Source organism: Magallana gigas, chromosome 4, assembly GCF_963853765.1.
Source record: "Magallana gigas chromosome 4, xbMagGiga1.1, whole genome shotgun sequence".
NCBI classification, from domain to species: Eukaryota; Metazoa; Mollusca; class Bivalvia; order Ostreida; family Ostreidae; genus Magallana; species Magallana gigas.
In genome coordinates, this window is record NC_088856.1 from 46,280,230 (window position 1) to 46,293,674 (window position 13,445).

At 35.8% G+C, this 13,445-nt stretch overlaps 1 long non-coding RNA gene across 1 annotated transcript; it reads right to left on the reverse strand.

Moving 5' to 3' along the window:
- Positions 1-846: 846 nt before the first annotated feature.
- Positions 847-11,955, reverse strand: LOC136274332 (uncharacterized). Its single transcript, XR_010712624.1, has 3 exons — positions 11,795-11,955; positions 3,792-3,855; positions 847-943 (listed from the first exon to the last, which is right to left on the reverse strand). It is a non-coding gene; the product is annotated as an uncharacterized lncRNA (long non-coding RNA).
- Between the last annotated feature and the right edge of the window lie 1,490 nt (positions 11,956-13,445).

Sequence of the window (13,445 nt, forward strand, 5' to 3'; positions counted from 1 at the left end):
AAACACAGTTGTTCGGATATCTCTAGAATGGTTTACAATTCGTGAATAATCGTTGAACAAAATTTGTTTATATTTTCGAGACCTTTCATTTAATATCCAAAAAAAGGGCTGACCCCTCAAATTATGGGCCAGAAGTGCTACAAAATCTTTTCATAATAACTTATTTTATAGCGATAATTTGTTATTAATCATAAAGCGAAAAATAAGAGCTTATTATTCATAATTTAAAACTGAAATCCGTTTTAAAATCGGACGATGCAATACAGAGTTATAGGGGTTTAAAATTGATTTTTCCGGAAATTTTAATTCCCCATTTTTGGTTAAGAGAATAGTTTTATGTTCAAATTTAAGTTAAATCGTACCTAAAATTATTCAATAATTGTTAAATCGTACTTTTACACATTCGGATTTTTGTATTTGCTAAGTCGATCTTGAAATCCAAAATCATTCGGATTTTGTGAACTCGTACCAAGAATAATTCGATTTTTTTCTTTTTGTATTAGTTACTTATGTATATTTGTTTAAGAACTAAAAACTCTGCTTCCTACAGGAACGTCTACCTTTACTTTCGACATTAACGGAAGACCCACTCGTTGCTTTGCAACGAGCTTTGCTCTATTTCTTCATTATTCTTATTTTTCTTCTAGACTTTTTTTTAAACTTAATAACTTTTTTGTATGTCATCCGATTTCATTCAAATATTCAGGGTGTAATGTTAATTAGATGTAGTTTTTAGTCACAAAAAGATGAGAAATCGTAACTTCCGGGTTCGAGTTATTCCCCCTTTTTGAAACTTTTTAGGGCATTCGTTTTCGGACAAAGGTTTCTAAATGGTCCGTAGCAAATAATTGTAGCCGGTGTTTTATTAAGGAAAACAAGTCCGGTTGTGGGTTATCTCACTTTATTGCCTGACCCCAGGACTATATTATATATGGGATCAGCCCTACAATAATCAACATAAATATTACTAGATACGATCTCGTTACGAGTAACGAGTAGGTCTTCCGTTCAATTTTTAAACGATAGCATTAAAATATCAATGAAATTTCAGAATTCCCCTCAACCACTCCCTTTCAGAAAATGTAAACGATTGTCATTATCCTTTAAAATGCTTAACAAAAAGTTTTGCTTTTTCTCATACAGAACATTAAAGATGTAAGATTTTTGTCCCCTAAAATCCCTAATTACGTCATCAATGGGTTTGGAAATGAACTCTACAAACTGATATTGTTACGATCAATAACTTTGTTCCTACAATGCATTACAAAATCTGTATCGTTTTTAAGTTTTCTGTAATAGAGTTTACGACAGTCTTGGCCCCTAAATAAAGGGGCCAGCCCCTTTTTCTTGAGTTCATTCGAAAGGTCTCACGAATTATAACATTTTTTGTTCTTACACTTATCTAGAATTGTTGTTCATTTTATAATTACAAATGATAGAATATTTTAGGGGCCAGCCCTCTAGATCCTTAATGGGGACAGACATTGGTGTTTTGATTAATGGAATCGATTAGAATCATCAATACAGATATTTTCTCTTCTACAATGCTTAACAAAATATGTCTTCTTCTCTAGATATATTGCGTCAAAGCTTTAGCACTTTGGCCCCTAAAAATCCCTAATTACGTAATAAATGGACGTGGCAATGATTTTTTCTGAAAGATATTGTAACGATCAACAACTTTGCTTCTATAATGCATTACAAAATCTTTATCGTTTTTTCGTTATCTGTGATAGAGTTTACGAGTTTCTTGGCCCCTAATTTTAGGGGCCAGCCCCTTTTTCTTGAGTTCAATCGCAAGGTCTCACGAATAATAACATTTTTTGTTCTAACACGTATCTAAAATTGTTTTTCATTTTTGAGATACAAATGACTGAATATTTTAGGGGCCAGCCCTATAGATCCTTAATGGGGACAGAGATTGGTGTTTTGATTAGTGGAATTGATTATTATTATTAAGACAGACATTTTCTCTTCTACAATACTTAAGAAAATATGTCTCCTTCTCTAGATATATCGTGACAAAGTTTAAGTACTCTGGCCCATAAAAAACCCTAATTACGTCATAAATGGGCGTGGCAATGATTTTTTCTGATAGATATTGTAACGATCAACAACTTTGTTTCTATAATGCATTACAAAATCTTTATCATTTTTAAGTTATTTCTAATAGAGTTTACGAGTGTCTTGGCCCCTAATTTCAGGGGCCAGCCCCTTTTTCTTGATTTTGTTGAAAAGAACTTTTGATTTTCTACCACTTTTGTTATATATGTCTTAACAAAATACCAACTGATAAAAAGATACAGATCAAAACGTATAAAAATTTTGGATAAAAATTCGTACCCAATTTTCGTGCCCAGGCGAGCTCCAAGAAATGGCGCCACTGGCGTAAAACAAAATAATAGTGCACAACTTCAGACTATAGACTACCTATCCTGAAAATTTCATAGTCATATCTCTGATAGTTTCTGAGATCAGCTCTGCACAAAATAGGTCGTAAAAAACTACAAAATGGCCGATAAATCGGTACCGGAAGTGACGACAACAAAAATTTTAAAAACATATAAAATTCAGATCATGACTCATCATCTCTGAAAAAATGACTGAAATCGGCTGAATAGTTTTTGAGAAATCGCGTGCACAAAATTTGGAAAAAAAAATAATAATAATAACTAGATACGACCTCGTTACGAGTAACGAGTAGGTCTTCCGTCCGATTATTTTTTTTTTTAGATAAAATGATACCATGAGATATCGATACAATTTCAAAATTACCCCCCCCCCCCCAAAAAAAAAAAAAGGGATTTGAAGATAAAGAATAAAAACCCTAATTACGTCAGACATGGGCCTGACGATGACTCTTTCAAACCGATAATGTAGAGATCAACAACTTTGATTTTTATAATGCATAACAAAATATTTATCGTTTTCAAGTTATTCGTAATAGAATTTACGAGTCTCTTGGTCTCTAATTAAAGGGGCCAGCCCCTTTTTCTTGATTTTATTGGATAGAACTTTTGATTCTCTACTACTTTTGTTCTATATGTCTTGTCAAAATATCAACAGATAAAAAGATACTGATCAAAACATATGGAAATTTGGATTCGAAATCTGTACCCCATGTTTGTGCCTAAGCGAGCTCCAAGGAATAGCGCCACTGGTGCAAAACAACTAAATAGTGCACAACTTCAAACCATGCTCTACCTATCCTGAAAATTTCAAAGTCATATCTCTTATAGTTTCTGAGATCAACTCTGCACAAAATTGGTCGTAAAAAATTACAAAATCGACCGTAAATCCGGACCGGAAGTGACGACGACAAAACATTCAAAAACATATAAAATTCAGATAATTTCCCATCATCTGTGAAAAAATTGTTCAGATCGGTTGAGTAGTTTTCGAGAAATCGCGTGCACAAAATTTGGAAAAAAAAAATAATAATAAACAGTACGAAAACAATAAGGTCTTCCGTTGGAAACGGAAGACCTTAATAAGAAACAGTACGAAAACTATAAGGTCTTCCGTTGGAAACGGAAGACCTTAAATATACAATATGACAAACAATAATTTCATTTGCACGCTAACATGTATTTGTTATATAAGTAAAACACACAGTCCCACAGCCTCTAACATTGGTAATAAAATAATTACGTTTATGTTATTGAACTTGATAATTTAAAATGATATCAGCAACTTTATACTCAGTTACTTGCTATAATTGGCTATAAAATAGTACTCTAGAATTACATATAATATTAATGTAATAATGTGCATATCTAAGGATATCGTACCGATTTATGGAATCGAGCTGAATCTAATCTAACTATATCTGGGCAATGTAGCTGTCACATATACCTGGAACAGTGCCGTATTTCAATTAAAAAGTACATGAAATATTAGAGCATAGAATACAGCGTTACAAGTAAACTTCAACATTACGTTTTCATTATTTATAAAGTAAAATTATCAGAATACTAGATTAATATATACGTCTGGCAGACTATAAAAATATTCATTCATTCACTCATATTAGTAGGAGATAAAAACTACTTACTGTGCGTTCTGTATGTAACTATTTATATGTACGTAGTGGCTAGAATATGCTCTGCCTACGCCCTGAGCCGTAACTGGTCTGGTCACTCTCAGAACCTGTGAACTGGTTTTTATAAAATGCATGACCCGCCAAGGTGGCTAGGCCAATCAAATACCTTGATATTTTTACTAGGGATGGGACGATCCACCGATGCACCGGTGCATCGCGGTATTTATTTTTACGATATTTGGATCGATACATTTACCATTAATACAACGATACCTTACCGAATTTTTTTTATTTTTCAAAAATATGCGAGCTTCATATATCGGCTATTTTTAGTCCGCGCGCCTAATATGAAAGTACAAAGATGGCGGAAAACCTCGTAAAGTTGTCAAAACTGTTAGGAAGCTAAATATGGAGTGTGGAAAACTTTTGGAGTACTTGTTTACGAAAAACTAGTGTACACGAGACTAAAGTAATTTGTAAATTTTGCAACGCTCATTATGAATATAACAAAATAACTTTGGACATGCGGTAATACATCGGCAGGTTGAATAAATTTTAAACTTTTATTCATGTTTTCATTTAATTGCAATGTATCGTGATATGTATCGTATCGCATCTCATGTATCGTGATATGTACCGAATCGGCTCAGTACAGTATCGTCCCAGCCCTAATTTTTACATACAACTGTCTCGTCGATCAGGTCGTTTAGTTATTAATAGTAACATGCAATAGAAGAAGATGAATATAGTATGTAATGATGATTTGATGAAAACAACATGAACATGAACACATATTTTATTTTATTTAAACACACATATTGATCTTTTTATTTAATAAACAAATACACGCAAAATCAACACTACCACATACTCCCCCCGACTGGAAAATGACGTCCTCGTCATTTAACTACGCATATTATATCGAACACGTTTTATATGATTATAGTTACGAGGTTATCATATGAAACCATACGCATAACTTTCACTATTTACAGTAAACGCAATTGATTCTCGCAAACGGTATATTATCATCGGCATAAAAACAGCTAAAAATAAAATCAATGTTTAATAATATCGAGCATCGTTTCGATTATCTTATTCTCAAACCCTTTACAGGTACCTGTTAAAAGCATACTTTGGAGGTATTTCAACTTTTCACCTTGTTTCCACTCCAGATCTTTGGTTTGCTTTCGTTGAATTGTGTTGACGTACTCACCGCTTCTTAACCATGCTGGTTGTTTTCTTGTTATTGTGCTTCTTCTTACATCTCTTTCTTGTCTCTCTTCATTTTCATATTCCAGTGCTTCCAATTCCTCATCAGATAGAGCATTAACTGCATCTGTTTCTTCTCTTTCCTCAGCTAAAGGTTGCTGATGTTCAGCAAAACGGTTTTCTATGTCATCAGCTTGTTGGGCGTCCCTAACGTTCTCCCTTTGCTGATCTTCTCCAGTAACATCTTGTACATGTACATCATGTGGTGTGTACTCCTCTGTTACTGCGTATTGTACCGGTACATCTATTTCTGATTCACTTTCACTGGATTCGTCACTAAGTTCTGATTCATCCTCTCTGATTTGATGCTGGTCATTTTGTGGTGTTATAGCAGGTGGTATTTCTTTGGTAGTATATTTCGACTGTCTTTGCCGAAATCCATCCAAATGACCAATGGGAAGCAGTAGATTTCGGTGGAGTGTCCTTTTCCTTCCTTCCCCATTTTCCTTGAATACCGTGTAAACAGGAATTGTCGAGTTGGGCTGCTTCTGGACAATGTAAACATCTTCTTCCCACCTATCTGCTATTTTATTTTTACCCTCGAAACTTACAACTTTTACAAGCACCCGATCTCCTTCTTTGATGTTGCATTCCCTTGCTTTCAAATCATAATAATCCTTTTGCTTATCACGTGCTTGTGCTGCTGCTGTTGATGCAAGCTCATATGCCTTCTTCATCCTCCCCCTAAGATCCTCCATGTATTTTGTCAGTGTCTTTTGTTCTTGCACATTGATTCCAAATGCCAAATCAATCGGGAGTCTGGGTTCACGGCCGAACATTAGACAATACGGCGATTCGTTTGTACTCTCATGACGAGTACAGTTGTACGCGTGAACCAGCGGTGCAACATGGGACTTCCAATTGATTTTCTGATGTGGTTCAAGGGTTCCCAACATATTCAAGAGAGTACGGTTAAATCTCTCAGTCATGCCGTTCCCCATGGCATGGTAGGGTGTTGTCCTCGATTTCACCATCCCCGTGATGTTACATAACTCTTTTATGATCTTGCTCTCAAAGTTGGCCCCTTGGTCGCTATGTATTCTAGATGGTATCCCGTAATATGTTATAAAATTGTTGTACAAAGCTTCTGCTGTTGTCTTTGCAGTCATGTTGCGTGTAGGTATTGCATGTGCTAACCTAGTAAAGTGGTCTGTGACTACTAATATGTGTTGGAAACCTTTAGATTTCTCAAGCGTCAAAAAGTCCATACAGACAAGTTCTAACGGGTAGTATGTTTTGATTCCAATAAGTGGGGCTCGCTTAGTTGATGTTTTCCTACAGACAATTTCGTATCCAGTCTTCCGTATCGCTAAACATCCTGTTCCAGTAGAAACGATCTCTAATCAAGGACATTGTTCTCTCTCTCCCTCCATGTCCAAACCTATTATGCAATTGTTCTAATACAGTATTGACATAACACTTTGGAAGAACAAGTTGTCTTTTCTCATTTCCGTGGACTGTTGTTTTCCTGTACAACACACCATCTTCGATGTACAGTCTTTTGAAGTTCTTGATTAAGGCGTATGAGTCCTGGCCAAATGACAACTGGTGCATCTTAGGTTTCTTCCCCAACTGAACATGATGCTTCCATTCCATAAGTATAGGGTCAGTATCCTGTTTTTCTTTCCAGTCTATTACAGTTGCTACTGCTGAGCTGCTTGTATCACTTTCACTTTTTCTTTGTATTTAAGGATATGCTTCAAATCAATCCTTCAAAATACATAGAGTGGCATATGGCTTTGACAGAATCATTACCTATAACCTCTGTATCATGGGTCATTCTGCTAAGTCCATCTGCATCCTGATTTTTCTTGCCTGGTCTGTATACTATGTTAAAATTAAAGTTGGATAGTTCTGCAAGCCACCGATGTCCTGTGGCATCCAGCTTGGCGGAAGTTAACACGTACGTCAGCGGATTATTATCCGTATATACAGTAAAGGAATTTCCATACAAATAATCTTTAAATTTTTCCATTATGGCCCATTTGAGCGCAAGAAATTCCATTTTGTGGGCAGGGTAATTCCTTTCCGCTCTGGAGAGACTCCGACTGGCATAGCTTATCACTCGTTTTGTTCCGTTTTGGTTTTAGTATAAAACAGCAGCGAGTCCTTGTAAACTTGCGTCAGTGTGTACCTCGAACGGTTGAGAGAATAGTCTGGAAAACCCAGGATTGGCGGTGATGCTAAGCAGTCTTTCAGTCTCTTAAAAGCTTCCTCTTCTGTGTTACCCCATTTCCATTTCTGTTGCGCTGATTGCTTCCCCTTCTTTTTGTCATTTGGTATTGGCATGAGCGCTGTTAATGGCTTGGCTATCTTGCTAAAATTTTTAATGAATCGACGATAATAGCCAATGAAGCCTAAAAACCTCCTCACATCCTCAGGTGTCTTTGGTGTTGGCCAATTTCTCACTCTTTCTGTCTTCTCTGGATCTGTCTCTATTCCTTTCTTAGAAACAATGTGTCCTACATATTTGACACGCTGCATCAAAAAACTGCACTTCTTAGGTGATAGTTTAAGACCTGCTGTTCTTAATCTGTTGAACACTTCTTCTAATCTCTTCATGTGTTCCTCATACGATTTCGCAAAAATGATTATGTCGTCCAGAAAAATCATGCAGGTGTTAAGGTGTAAATCGCCAAGGATCTCTTCCATTAGCCTCTGATACGTCGCAGGACTATTTGACAAGCCAAAGGGCATCCTGTTATATTCGATAAACCCCAGAGGGCCGACTGTAAATGCAGTGCGCTCTTTGTGCTCCTCTTTGATGTTGACCTGGTGGTAGCCTGACTTTGCATCTAAGACAGTGAAGAAAGAATTTCCACTCAGGTTCTGCAAAATTTCTTCAACTATAGGGAGTGCATAGGCGTCCTTCTTTGTTCTGCTGTTTAATTGCCTATAGTCAACACACATCCGCAGTTCATTATTTTTCTTCCTGCATAGCACGACATTGCTGGTGAATGGAGATTTACTCTTTCTGATGATTCCAGCATTTAGAAGTTGTTGAAGATGGTCCCTCACTTCTTGGTACATAGCAGGAGGCATGCGTCTCGACCTCTGCATAAATGGTGTGTCATTTTCCAGTTCAATGCTGTGTTCTACTGAAGTGACATGTCCAATATCTGTACTGTTCCATGAAAATAAATCCAGATTCCTAGTGAGAAACTCTTTTGCCTCTTTATACTGAGTAGCTGTTACATTTTCTATGTCAATATTAAAACTGTCTACTCTAGGATTGATTTCACTATTTCCAATAGATAAATCTTCTATGTTCACTGCTTGTAATTCGCACAGTATTTCTCTGGGTGAAATGGTTACTGTTGAAGTTGTTATATTACAAATGTGAACAGGTACAGCATCCTTTCTCCCATATTTGTAGTTGATGATAGTAGGAACTATGTCCAAGTCTTTGGGTATACGAGATTCATCTGATGCTTGTAGCATTGCACAGGATTCCTGATACCGCATTTGTTTATCAACATATCCCATGACAGTTTTCTGGCTGTTTGGTGGAATAGTGATCTTTGCTTCCTCTGCAGATTTTACAATTCCAAGCTTGTAGCCATTCCTTCTCAGCTCTTTCTCTCTCTTGGACAGACATTGAAAGGCTAAAAACCAGGGTGTGTGAAGATTGGCTTTCTGTAAATACCTTTCTCCATGAATTACTTTTGTATCCTCTAGCAAAGTTTTTAGAATATTTGTTCCCAATAGAATTGGTACTGATTGGTGATAATTAGTGTCTTGTACTATCAGGAACAAACAAGGATAAACTCTGTCATTTTGCAGTCCGGGAACTATGATCTCTGCTTCTATGTATCCTTCATATGGCAAAGACTTTCCATCCACACCGTGTAATTCTAAGATTCCATCAAAACTTCTTATTTCCGTCTGTGGAAAATTTTCTTTGTAAAATGTTAGCGCTAGTGTTGATACTGTCGAACCGGTGTCTAACAATGCTCTTGTCATTTTGTTTTCAATAATCAAATCTACTTCACATGCTTCTCCAACTAAATTTTCTCTGCTGACTTGACGCATCTGTTGTATGCGACCTATCGTCCGCGCCTTGACAAAGGTCGTCTGAAGTTTAAATCTCTTTTTGAGTGGTCCAGTCTGACTCTACAACCAATAGCTATATGTCCCTTCTGATTGCATCTATGACAGGTAGGTTCTTGGTTATCTTCCGTATTTCCCATGCTTTGCTGATTTCCCATCATACTTTGCTGAGGATCCCTATCCTGGATATATCCTCCTCTACGCCTCCGCTTCTGGTATCCCCTGTTGTAGGGTCTATTCCACCCTCCTCTGTAATATCCTCTGTATCCATCATATATCTGTTGTATTTGAGTACAACTGTCCTGTGTACTTTGTTTCCCTTCATTTATATATTTTTTCATATCTGTCACATCCAGTGATAGTTTCTGAACCATGTCTTTTAGTTGATCTATGTTAGATTGAGACTCTGTTGTTGTAACTTGTTTTACTTGACCAGATGTGAATGTTTTCCTCTTGTTCATTTCTTCCTCTTTCCTTCTTACAGTTTTTCTGAGTTCATCAAAGTCTCTTATTTTTTCAAAGATGTAACCTGTAGTATCCTGCAATGTTGACTTCATTCCCTCATAGAACATATTCCGGAGCATTTCATTTGCCTCTGATGGTTTGACTTGTTTTAAATATATGGCCTTATTAATCAGATCTAGTCTGCATCCCCAGCTTGCTACATCTTCATCATCTTTTTGTTTTGCACTAAAAAATTCTGAAAGGATGCTTGACTTTGTGTCAATTGTTCCAAAGATGCTTTCCAGTTTGTACAAAATGTCATCAACTTTTGCATCTGCTCCTAGTCTCATGATGACTCTGGCGGCCTCTCCTCGAACGGATCTACGAATTGTTTGTGTTATTGTGGCATCTGAGTACTTGTCCTTGCATAAACATTCAACTTCATACTTCCACAGATCAAAGGTGGCATCTCCTTTTTTATCTCCAGAAAAGTTAGGAAATCTTGGAGTTTGGTATGTATTTGTAGATTTGTCCTGTGTGGATGCGCTGGCAGTTGCCCCATCAGATTTTGGTTTTGCTCCTGTGAAGAAATCAAGTAACCACTTTTGAAATTTTTCTTTAGATTGCAGGTTAGGTTTGACTCCCATCTCTGTAAACCCTTCCGCCATGGTCTTAAGTTCCTCATCCTTGAACTCATCTGTCAGTGGCATCCTTAATTAAGTACAATATTTCTCAATCTAACTCAAAAAAACAAAATCAACAATGTGACAATAGAAATAATCAAGTTTCAAACATCAAAAACACACCTGAATCCAGTTCAAAAAAATTATACAAAATTAATCCTGCTATCAAACAATTGGTTTGGGCTCTGAGTTGATTAAAAATTAATTTCAATCTATGAAGGAAAAAAAATCAACTTTTTTCTGAATAAAGGAATAAATTTCCAAAAATATCAATAACTGAGAAAATAATGGATAAGTTTTTTTTTCAGGAAAAAAATTCAAAATAATTTACTGAGTAAATTTAAAATGTGCCTAACAAAATTTAAGTTAACTGATCAAAGGGAGGTAATCCAAAATTTTGTAATGACTCAAGGGTACACAGGTAAAATATTTTCAGAAAAAAAATTAAAGAAAAGATAATAAACACAAGATAAGCAAAAAATCAACTATCTCTATCCAAACAATACCTTAAAATAATTTGGCCTTAATCAATAAAGAACAAAATTCTGTGTTACAAAAAAATTGTTTTCAAAATTCAGATTCAATACACACAAGTAGAAAAATATTTGACCGGTCAGTATTAAAAAAAAATCACCACAAAAAAATCTAAATCAAATATGACACAAAACTATCTAATCTACAAAAATCTTGGGAAAAAAATAACTCAATATGAACAACCCAAGTACCTTTTAGAAATTAAAATAGCGCAGCTGTCTTCACTGTCAAAACGCCGATCACGCGAAGTGCACTCAGTCGGAACCGAAGGTCGGAAACTAGAACGATTTTTTTTCCCCGATTCGAACACGTTATGGATCTGCGTACAGAATGGATTAGCGATTTAAGCAATACTGATGTGGACTACAAGTATGCAAAGTGAATGAAACAATGAAATGATTTAAAACATGCAATTAGAAGGAAATTGTAAGTTTCGTCACAGGTATACTCAATCTATTGACAACAGACAAACTTTAAATCAGACGCTTCCTATCTATTCGCTCTGTCGCTATACAAAGGGCAGTGTACTTGATGTAATGTGGTTTAAGTGCTATGGGATGAAGGATATTAATAGAAAGTATAGTATTTTCGCTCTCACCCCCTTTCACTACCTGACAAGTAACAATTATTCGAAATAAAAATATGTTACGATATCAGCCCAGGTGAGACTACAATATATCAATCAGCTGATTCTCTGTGACTCAAGTAAAATGATTACTCTAGCGTAACGATGAACACAATAGTAAACACTGTAAAAAAAATTACAGACCTTACTCGGTGGGACTGTGGAATTTCACATATTCAATAAAACAATGAATCACAAGAATGCGTGCAATATAAGTTGAAATGTGTCCGTGATGAGAGAAAGTCCGGATCGTCACACGTTCGGGCTCCGCTGCTGATCCGAAGAACGAATCCGTCTTGTCCTCCTATGGCAATTTTAAGGAAAGTCCACCATTCACGGCCTTCACAAGCTAGTAGTGGGTCGAGTGGATGGTCTTCATAGTCCGTGGTCAATCACGTTGGGCGCCATTTGTAGCCGGTGTTTTATTAAGGAAAACAAGTCCGGTTGTGGGTTATCTCACTTTATTGCCTGACCCCAGGACTATATTATATATGGGATCAGCCCTACAATAATCAACGTAAATATTAATATACAATATGACAAACAATAATTTCATTTGCACGCTAACATGTATTTGTCATATAAGTAAAACACACAGTCCCACAGCCTCTAACATTGGTAATAAAATAATTACGTTTATGTTATTGAACTTGATAATTTAAAATGATATCAGCAACTTTATACTCAGTTACTTGCTATAATTGGCTATAAAATAGTACTCTAGAATTACATATAATATTAATGTAATAATGTGCATATCTAAGGATATCGTACCATTTATGGAATCGAGCTGAATCTAATCTAACTATATCTGGGCAATGTAGCTGTCACATATACCTGGAACAGTGCCGTATTTCAATTAAAAAGTACATGAAATATTAGAGCATAGAATACAGCGTTACAAGTAAACTTCAACATTACGTTTTCATTATTTATAAAGTAAAATTATCAGAATTCCAAATTAATATATACGTCTGGCAGACTATAAAAATATTCATTCATTTACTCATTCAAAAGAGTAAATATTAGTAGGAGATAAAAACTACTTACTGTGCGTTCTGTATGTAACTATTTATATGTACGTAGTGGCTAGAATATGCTCTGCCTACGCCCTGAGCCGTAACTGGTCTGGTCACTCTCAGAACCTGTTAACTGGTTTTTATAAAATGCACGACCCGCCAAAGTGGCTAGGCCAATCAAATACCTTGATATTTTTACATACAACTGTCTCGTCGATCAGGTCGTTTAGTTATTAATAGTAACATGCAATGGAAGAAGATGAATATAGTATGAAATGATGATTTGATGAAAACAACATGAACATGAACACATATTTTATTTTATTTAAACACACATATTGATCTTTTTATTTAATAAACAAATACACGCAAAATCAACACTACCACATAATCAAAGTTAGAAATCTTTAAAATTGACACTTTGAATATTGTCCTCTGATTTTTGTATTTTATTTTTTTTTCCAATTGTACCACTTGAACTCTGTAATCGAAATCTATGTTTTAAAAATTGCTAATTTTTACTTATGTTTCGCCAGCAGAAAAGGCCGAGTAGTAACGATTGACCAGAGGTCGTGCATCGCAAGCCAATTAGTATCAAAACTAGAGCCGAGCTCGTTGCAAGCAACGAGGAGGTTTTCTATTACAGCTTCAAGTCAAGAAAGGATTGTCAATCAGTCTTGATAAAACCAACCCCTTTTCCTTACACTTTTTAGGGTCTAACAGATATTGATAGGAGGTCTTTTTACACTACATAAACTTCTGACCAATCAGGGCTT